Below are 9168 nucleotides of genomic sequence, written 5' to 3'. Positions count from 1 at the left end.
CTCGCTAGAAGAAGTGGTTAGAGGTGTTTGTTTGGGTTTAAACTGTTAGTAGATAGAGGTATGGGAATTGATTTAGAGGTAGGAGGTAATAAAAGTATGTGTTTGTGGGAGAAAGGAATTGGCAAAACGATCAGGGAAAGAGAAGGTCCGCAAAATAACAATTCACTTAGGGTATATTACACTAACAGTAGAAGTCTAAGAAATAAAATTAACGAATTAAATGCTCTTGTCTGCACAGAAAAAATAGATATTATTGCACTTACCGAAACGTGGATGAATGTAGAAAATAGAGAACTATTAGCTGAATATCAAATATATGGATTTAAACTATTTCACACAGATAGATATATTAGACGAGGAGGTGGAGTAGCCATATATGTTAGGGACAATTTGAAATGTAGTCTCAAAGAGGGAATCAAAACAGAGCCACACACAGAAACTATTTGGATTGAATTAAACGAAAAAGCTAATAATATTATAATAGGAGTAATATATAGGCCACCAAATTTAGACAGAATATAAGCAAAGCATCTATGGGATGAAATATCTAGAGCATCTAGATCTAACAGTATTTATGTCATGGGTGACTTTAATTTTAGCGGAATAAACTGGTTGAACAAAACAGGGAATAGTGAAGCAGAAGATTTTCTAGAATTAATTGACGATTGCTTTCTTACGCAACACATTAAGGAACCAACACGGGAAAATAATATTTTAGATTTAGTGTTAACTAACAGGGAAACGCAAATTAATGACATCGAAATAGGGAGTGAGCTAGGGAGCAGTGATCACAAAGAAATCAGATTTAGCATAGAATGGAATAGACCAGTAGGAGAAAATTCTGTTAAAGTGCCAGATTTTCGAAAAGCTGATTTTAATAGCCAAAGAAATTTTTTGGGTCAAATTGATTGGAAAGGCTTGGGTATGGGGTGTGGGCCGGTCTTGGAGCGAGACATGAACCCAGCGATAGGTGACTTAAATGGGGATTTCGATGTGGATTCAATATATAACTTATTTAAGAATATTCTAAACAAAGCACAGGAACGTAGTATACCATACAAATTGAATAGATCGTATACTAATGACCCAAAGTGGATAACAAAGAATTTGAAGAACCTTATAGGTAAAAAGAGAGCTTGGTACAAAAGGATTTTAAATGGGGAGGTCACTTTAGAACAGGAATTCGTACAACTGGTTAGAAATGTTAAAAAAGAGATAAGGAAAGCAAAAAGAAACTATGAAGTTCGCATAGCAGGGCAAGCAAAGACAAATCCTAAAGGGTTTTTTCAGTTATATCGTACTAAGACTAGGGAAAGGATAGGTCCATTAAAAACTGAGACAGGTCAAATAACAGATAGTGATGAAGAGATGAGTAGTATTTTTAATAAATATTTTGTATCTGTATTTACTAAAGAGGAACTTAACAATATGCCTTCAGCCGAACAAGTCTATGTGGGTGGGGACGAGGACAGGTTGACGAGTTTAGCAGTTACCAGGGAGGATGTTCTTAAACAAATAGTAAAACTCAAACCAAACAAATCCCCAGGGCCGGATGAAGTGTTTGCTAGGGTGCTTAAAGAATGCAAAGAGGAGCTTTGTGACCCACTGTCAACCATATTTAATAAATCAATAGAGTCAGGCAGAGTGCCAGAGTTTTGGAAAGTTGCTAATGTGTTACCAGTTTTTAAGAAAGGAGATAGATCACTTGCGTCTAACTATCGACCAATTAGCCTAACGTCTATTGTGGGAAAGTTACTTGAATCTATAATAGCAAATAAAATTCGTCTTCATCTTGAAAAACATAAATTAATAATTGAGTCGCAACATGGTTTTATAAATGGCCGTTCATGTTTAACAAATTTGTTATCTTTTTATTCTAGGATTGTTGAGGCAGTTGATAGTGGTAAGGATTGCGATGTTGTATACCTTGACTTTAGCAAAGCTTTTGATACAGTGCCACATGAAAGACTGATTAAAAAAATAGAGTCTCATGGTATTGGGGGTGCTATATTAAGCTGGATTAGGGCATGGCTATACCAAAGGAAACAGAGAGTTAGTATAAATGGAATCAAGTCAGAGTGGGAAAATGTTGTAAGTGGAGTGCCTCAAGGCTCTGTCCTGGGACCTCTGTTGTTTATAATATATATAAATGATTTAGATTCAGGTTTGAGTAGCAACATTTGCAAATTTGCCGATGATACGAAAATCGGTAGGGAAATTAATTCGGAGGAGGACTCACTATCACTTCAAGTTGATCTAGATAGGGTTTTGAAATGGTCAAAGGATTGGCAGATGCAGTTTAATGCTGATAAATGTAAAGTTCTGAGGTTAGGTAATGATGATAGAGTTACAAGATACGAGCTAGATGGTGTTGTGATTGCGAAGTCGGATTGCGAAAGGGATCTGGGAGTTATGATTAGTAAGAATTTAAAACAAAAGGATCAATGCATAAATGTTCGTAATAAGGCAAATCGGACACTTGGATTTATTAATCGCAGCGTTAGTAACAAGACACCTGGTGTGGTTCTCAAGCTATATCTTGCTCTAGTTAGGCCCCATTTAGATTATGCAGTTCAGTTTTGGTCGCCATATTATAGAATGGATATAAATTCACTTGAACGTGTCCAGCGTAGGATGACTAAGTTAATTCCCCAAATTAGAAATCTTTCATATGAAGAAAGATTAACAAAGCTTAAGTTGCATTCACTGGAAAGGCGAAGAGTTAGGGGTGACATGATAGAGGTTTACAAGTGGATGAATGGACATAACCGGGGGGATATTAATAGGGTATTAAAAGTATCAACACAGGACAGAACACGAAACAATGGATATAAATTGGATAAGTTTAGATTTAGGAAAGACTTGGGTAAATACTGGTTCAGTAACAGGGTTGTTGATTTGTGGAACCAATTGCCGCGTAACATTGTGGAGGTGGGGTCCCTCGATTGTTTCAAGCACGGGTTGGACAAGTATATGAGTGGGATTGGGTGGTTATAGAATAGGAGCTGCCTCGTATGGGCCAATAGGCCTTCTGCAGTTACCTTTGTTCTTATGTTCTTATTACCTCCTTCCTCCAAATCAATTCCCATACCACTATCTTCTAACAGTTTAAACCCAAACAAACACCTCTAACCACTGGTTCCAACGAGTTCGCAACAGCAACAACCCCAGCCCTCGATAGATGCACCCCATCACGAGCATACATTTCATTTCTTCCATAGAAGCGTTCCCAGTAGTCTATGAAAGATATTGCATTTGATTTGCAATATCTTTCCAGCCGGCAAATGACAGCAAGTGCCCTCGACATCCATTCATTTCCCACTCCCTTTCTTGGAAGAATGCCACATATGATCGGGATTCCTCCCTTACTCCTAACTAATTCATTGGCTGTCCTAAATCTCTGTATTAGTTCCTCACTCCTAACTCGCCCAACATCATTACCCCCTGCACTAATACAAATAATGGGTTTGTTCCCATTTCCCGTCATAATATCATTCATGTTTTCAACAATATCACCAATTTCAGCTCCCGGATAGCAAACCCTTAATCTGTTCCCCCTATCTCTGGCACAAAATGTTCTGTCTAAATACCTCACCTGGGAATCTCCCACAACCAAAATTCGCTTCGGTACCGCCCTAACTTTCTGAGCAGCCTGAGGGGCCTGCGCTCCGCCGTTCCTCGCTGATTTCCTCGCTGCAGGCGCACTACAGCACTCGTCCTCTAACACAGGCAAATGAATTTGCCGTCCTTAGGGCGTCTGTAGGCGGCCTTGTCAAGGTCTTCTTAAGACCCCTGTCTTTCACTACTTTCCACGATGAGGTCTCGTCCCAATATGAGTGGGATTGGGTGGTTATAAATAGGAGCTGCCTCGTATGGGCCAATAGGCCTTCTGCAGTTGCCTTTGTTCTTATGTTCTTATCCTTCGTGGGGGCAAGTGTACATGTATACAACGCTTGACTGTTGTAGGGGGTTCTACGTCGGCTTCGGCCTGTTTTTGATAAGGAGTTCGGAAGTCTTCTTGGTTTTGTAGAATATTACCAGGTTTATGTTTTGGTTAGGAGTAGTGCTTTTTACTCCTTTACGGATTATTTCTTTCATTATTCTTTCCTCTTTTATATGTTCACTGTGCATGGTTGATTTGTAATATAATTTTATTGGAGGTGTTATGGTTTCTGTTTTAGGTTCTGGATTATACCAACGGTCCAAGTGTCTTCTTATAGCAGCATTTATTTCCGCGTTGCTATATCCGTTGTTCACCAATACCTGAGTTACTCTTTCAAACTCTCTACTCACGTTGCTCCATTCAGAGCAGTGGGTAAGCGCTCGACGAATATAAGCATTGAGAACACTTGCTTTGTATCTTTGGGGGCACTCACTTCTACCGTTCAGGCATAATCCTATGTTGGTGGGCTTGGTATATACGTTGGTGCTTAAAGAGGTTCCTGTTTTTGTTATTAGTACATCCAGGAATGGCAGACTGTTATTTTCACTATTTTCATGTGTAAATCGGAGTACTGACTCTCTCTCTAGGTATCTTTTTAGGTCAATTAGTTCATCTGAGTCTTTTACTATTACGAATATGTCATCTACATAACGGCAGTATACAGTTGGTTTTTGTCTTCTACTGAAGACCCTATCTTCGATGGTTCCCATATAAAAATTAGCAAATAAAACTCCTAAGGGGGAGCCCATTGCTACTCCGTCTATTTGTAAATACATGTTTCCTTGTGGACTTATGAAAGGGGCTTCCTTTGTACATGCTTCGAGAAAAACTCTTCAAGTGTGGCTCAGGTATGTCTAATTTGGGGGTGCTCTCGTCTCTGTATACTCTGTCCAGTATCATTCCTATGGTTGTGTCGACTGGGACGTTGGTAAATAGGGATTCAACGTCCAGGGAAGCGATGATTCCATCGGGCTGGGTAGATTTGATCAATTCTAGGAAATCTGCTGATGATTGTAGACTTAACTTACTTGGAGTGAATGGAGTTAGGAGTTCATTGAGTTTCTTTGCCAGGTGATAAGTTGGAGTTGGTATTTGGCTGATTATAGGGCGTAGTGGGTTACCTGGTTTATGCATCTTAACATTGCCGTAGGCATATCCTAAGCCATAGTCGCCTTGAAGTTTATTGAAATGCACACTACCTTTCTTTGCGTTGATTGCTGTAATTGTTCTGTTTACTTTCCGCTTAAGGTCTTCCACAGGGTTCCTCGTGATACGTTGAAATTTGGAGTCGTCACTAAGGATGTCGCTAATTTTGTTCATGTATTCATGGGTAGGAATCAATACATATGCTGCTGTCTTGTCGGCTTTTCTTATTAAATAAAATAAATATAAATATAAATATGTTTATTCAGGTAAGGTACATACATACAAGTGATGTTACATTAATGGATTGATAAATAGATAGAGCTAGTACATACAATGCCTAAAGCCACTATTACGCAATGCGTTTCGGGCAAGAAAAACATTAATATCTAGAACTTAATACTAATTGAGCATAAAGAATAAAAAGTGTTGAAAACAAATACAAATAAAGATAAAAAAAGGGGGAACATGACTGAAAAAGCAGCACAAATACAATAGGTTGACAAACAGTGTTGATTAAAAAAAAAATAATAATAATAAAATAAAATAACAGATATGGGTTGACAATAAAGGAGTGAGGTGGGTTACAGGGAATTTATTAGGTAGTGTTTAGTTTTTATCTTAAACCGGTTGAGAGAGGTACAGTCTTTAACATGGTTGGGAAGGTCATTCCACATTCTGGGTCCCTTGATTTGTAGAGCATTTCTAGTTTGATTAAGTTATTTGTTAAGTTGTTTGATTATTGTTATGTCTTTCAGATTTTTTAGTTGTTTCGCTGCTTCTTTGAGTCGTGGGGTCATTATGTCCGGTCGTGATGGTCAAGTGGATTAAGGCGTCTTGTACATACCAGTTGCGTTGCTCCTGGGAGTATGGGTTCGAGTCACTTCTGGGGTGTGAGTTTTCAGTTGCATATTGTCCTGGGGACCATTCAGGCTTGTTCGCATTTGTGTTCCTCACGTGTGCCCCAAAGAATGAGGTGATTTGGTAAAATGCTATGCCCAAGATTACTATCCGAGTGCCGGCGGTGGGGTGGTTCAAATAGCTTCGGCTATCACCTCATTATGTCCGGTCGTGATGGTCAAGTGGATTAAGGCGTCTTGTACATACCAGTTGCGTTGCTCCTGGGAGTATGGGTTCGAGTCACTTCTGGGGTGTGAGTTTTCAGTTGCATATTGTCCTGGGGACCATTCAGGCTTGTTTGCATTTGTGTTCTCACGTGTGCCCCAAAGAATGAGGTGATTTGGTAAAATGCTATGCCCAAGATTACTATCCGAGTGCCGGCGGTGGGGTGGTTCAAATAGCTTCGGCTATCACCTCATTATGTCCGGTCGTGATGGTCAATTGGATTAAGGCGTCTCGTGCATACCAGTTGCGTTGCTCCTGGGAGTATGGGTTCGAGTCACTTCTGGGGTGTGAGTTCAGTTATATATATATATATATATATATATATATATATATATATATATATATATATATATATATATATATATATATATATATATATATATATATATATATATATATATATATATATATATATATATATATATATATATATATATATATATATATATATATATATTGTGAGAGTTTTTTATGAGAATTACTTGTGGAATAAAATGAAATTGGTATAAGGAATTTTAGCTCGGAAAATTTCTAAGAATTTTCTTTATTCATTAACCTTTATTCCTGTCTTGATATTCAATTAGGTCGCCTGAGGAAGGACTTGCTTAGCTAACACACCAGTGTAGTAAGCAGCTCATTCCTCACTTTGGGACCATGTATGAACAATTGACTAGGCGGGAGCAAACGCCGAGACCCCAATGAAAATTGAAATCCCCTCCACTAGGCCGCCGACCTTCGCTGAAGCGAATCTAACGAGTAAGTCACGGGCTCTCACAACAATAATTTGTTGTTGTGTGGTGCCGTATATTTGATCCAAAGCTCAGAATTAGTCTCAATTTTATTAGTCGAGTGTGAAGAACATTTGCATAACAATAATAACGTGAGAGGTGTAACGAAAAGACAGTGTTAACCATAACAACTTAGTTTATTCAATATAGTACTAACTACTACAACAAAACAAAAAGAAATGTCAATGACGTTACTCGAAATCCTTCCTGTGACACTATCAATGACAGCTAGACACCAGCCCCTCGAACTGCATAATGAACTAACTCGAACATAAGCGTGACCACAGAGGAATCAACAAGAAACAAGAACTAACAGATCTATAATCACAATTACAACAAATGACACAGTAGGTTCTGAAACATGTCTCCAGTAACCTCCTAACTGTTCTACACCTCAGTGCAGTCAACACCTGCAATGTCGGTTGCAATGCAATCAAATCAGTAGTCTTTCAATGACATCAATAACTAATGGGTTCACCGGCAACTCCAGCACCCTTCTTCAAATTAATCCTTACATTAACACTCCGTCCCACGGACGATCAACAATCAATAACAATTGATTTACGTTAATAGCAAAATAGCATTTACGTTAATAACAAGGTAACATTAACACTAGTAACGCGGAAATTACACAACACTCTACCCGTCGAGCATTCAGTGAGAAAATCCCATTAATCCCTGTACTACCAGACAGCTGATTAATCTCTTTACTAGTTACGTTTATTTACGTTAATTGGTTACTAATCACTCAGCGATGGTAAACTCTGATTTACAATATCCAAAGTGCTAAGAGAACGGTAATCACTCATGATTACCTTTAGAGTAATTAATTACTATTCTCAAGATCAATAATTAAACAATTAAAATACGCAACCTTTCACACTGGCTCAGCAATTTACATTAAGGTATGAATTCCGTCTAAGCCTTCCATACTCAGACCAATTCAGGCGGCTAATAACAGTAATTAGCACCACGTTTACGTTATTCTAAAATGACGTTACTCCTCCCACGAGTCAATCAAGTGCTGGTACTTCCGGGCAGATAACGGCGTTACGTTAATGGAACAATGTAGCCGTGTGAGTCGATCAAACAAGGATCGAGGTTAATTACTTTGACTTCCTGAAACACGTCAATTACCCGGCCCACTGACCGTTAATTACGACAGACAATACTCTAATTCTTATCCGGCTGATGGCTAGGCTCCTCGAGACTACCGTAGCTGCTTGCAGGAAAGTAAATTAACCCAAATGTATTCTACGTTACTCAAATTGTCAAAGAACAAATTCTCTTAAAGCAATGGGCGTTCCCTTGGTTACGTTATATTAATTGCCTCGCAATCACCTCACTGAATACTGGACTTCGATATCCTACCAGATAACCAGGAGAATATATGTGTGCCCAAGTACTCGTCTACAGCCGAGTTCACCCACGACAATGACAGATCACAGTGATTTACGTTACAATCCGGTTGCAATGACAGTACTGCAGAACCTAGTAAAATAACATACAGGACATGAACCCTCTAGAACACTGCCCCACAATGACTTTACTGAACTGCAATCACATACGGTGATGCTCAACACTAGCAACAATTACCATCAAATAACAACCCCTTTGCAATAACACACACGGCAAGTCCTCTAATTTCCAAATATTAGAATACTGCACACACTTACTTACTTACTGTTGCAAATAACCCCTAGAACATAGGTCAATATATTTCAATCACCACACAGTAAATAACAATAATACTGGGCACCGTGAAACTACGATTATATATATATATATATATATATATATATATATATATATATATATATATATATATTATATATATATATATATATATATATATATATATTTATATATATATATATATATATATATATATATATATATATATATATATATATATATATATATATATATATATATATATATATAATTAGTGCTGACACATCTAGCTTACAGCTATCAAACGTTATTGGGAACACTAAAGAGATATCTCACTCCTTAAATCACATGGGTGAGTGATTTATCGATCACGCATGCCGATAAACACTCTCGAGAGTTACCTTACTCGACAGAGCAGTGGCGATCTCTCCAGACAGCCTCGTCACTCACCAAATTCTACCAAAATTATGTTAATACATATATATATATATATAT

Source organism: Procambarus clarkii, chromosome 17, assembly GCF_040958095.1.
Source record: "Procambarus clarkii isolate CNS0578487 chromosome 17, FALCON_Pclarkii_2.0, whole genome shotgun sequence".
NCBI lineage: Eukaryota > Metazoa > Arthropoda > Malacostraca > Decapoda > Cambaridae > Procambarus > Procambarus clarkii.
Note: the sequence above shows the minus strand (reverse complement) of the source record.